The sequence below is a fragment of the Echinops telfairi genome, unplaced genomic scaffold (assembly GCF_000313985.2).
Source record: "Echinops telfairi isolate 266 unplaced genomic scaffold, ASM31398v2 ScPeMD7_7468;HRSCAF=8506_0, whole genome shotgun sequence".
Lineage (NCBI taxonomy): Eukaryota > Metazoa > Chordata > Mammalia > Afrosoricida > Tenrecidae > Echinops > Echinops telfairi.
In genome coordinates this window covers 12161261-12162964 of record NW_022111369.1, presented here as the reverse complement: position 1 = coordinate 12162964, position 1704 = coordinate 12161261, and positions in this window count along the sequence as shown.

Below are 1704 nucleotides of genomic sequence, written 5' to 3'. Positions count from 1 at the left end.
AACAACAACAAAAACCAATGACAAAAAAAGAAAAGCCTATAAATAGTTCCAGGTCTGTTTGTTGACCTTTAGGTGTGTTTTCCAGTGTAGTCTGATGGGGTTCCACGCCCTAGCCCCACAGTCTATTCTTGGTATTCCCTGGGGACTTCATTGCTCTGCTGTTCTTACTGTTCTGTTACATGCCCTTATTGTTTTGCCTCAGTGTGGTGGGGTCAGATCAGGCACAATTCCTGCACTGTGTCTCCTGTGAAGTCCCCCGTACAGCTATGGGTCAGTGAGGAACGTTGTATCTCATAGTGGGGCCGGCCCTATGATCCTCTCTGTGCATTGGCTGTTCTGAGCAGGAATATCCTCCTCAGAACCAGGATGTGCTCCACGCTTTCTTCATCCCCCTTCATTTGCTACCATGCGCTCTGATCAGACATATCACTCTCCCTGAGCTGTAGCTTCATTGAATTCTCTGAAGTGAATTCTTCTGTGGGCAGGCGGGGTGGGAGGTGGAAGGGGGGATGTCCACATAGTTGGGATTGGGGCTGGCCCCTCAAACCAATCTATTGGCTCCCTGCTGCATGCTAATGTGCTGCATTCACATCTTGGAGCACTGGATTCAAGTCTGGTCCATCTTTCCCTGTGGAGATACAGACAACTCCCTCCCCTTGGTTGTGTTAGTGCCCTATTTCCCCACTACGCAAGTCTGTTTCCCCCCCCTCCTTTTTTGTTGGCTACCATATATATCCCGGGATTGGCTCTGAGTCCTGCCATAGTGCCTGGACCTCACCCCAGGAATTTATATATACAGTAGCTTTTTCTCTAAGTCCTTTTGCATTTTTAAGCTTACCTCAGCGGGCTCATGTTGTACTTGTCCTTTTGTTCTTGGCTTACTTCACTTAGCATAATTTCCTCCAATTCTTCCCATATGGTGATGAGCTTCATGCGTTCATCACTGCTTTTCAGGGATGCATAGTACTCCATTGTATGTATGTAAGACAGTTTTTTAATCCATTCATCTATTGATGGAAATTTGGGTTGTTTCCAACTCCTTGCAATTATGAACTGTGCCACGATGAAAACTGGAGCACAGATGTCTGGCTGTGGTTTGTTTCTTCCCCCTTTTGGGTATATTCCCAGTAAGCGGATTGCTGGATCATATGGTAGCTCAATTTCCATCTGTTTTAGATATCGCCAAGTGGATTTCCATAGTGGCTGTACCTACCTACGGGTCCACCAGCAGTGGATGAGAGTTCCCATCTCACCACAGCCAATCCAACATTTCTGCTTTCTGATTTTTTGAATTGGGCTATCTTTGAGGGTGTTAGGTGGTATCTCATTGTTGTTTTAATTTGCATTTCTCTTATGGCTAATGATTGGGAACATTTTCTCATATGTTTATTGGCCATTCAGATTTCTGCTTTTGTGAAACTTCTGTTCAGGTCTTTTGCCCACCTCCTCAGTGGGTTATTAGATTTTTTTCTTTTTGGAAGCTGGCAACGTATTGTAGATTTTAGTAATAAGAACTTTATCTGATGTGTCATTGCTAAATATGTTTTCTCAGTCTATGGGCTCTCTTATTACGCTCTTTGTGAATTTTTTCAATGTACAAAGGTGTTTTATCTTCAGTGTATCCCACTTGTCAATTTGTGACTCATCTGTATTTGTGTCCTTCCCTATTTCTGATTGCCTATGTGTTCCCTGCGCCAGAGTTCT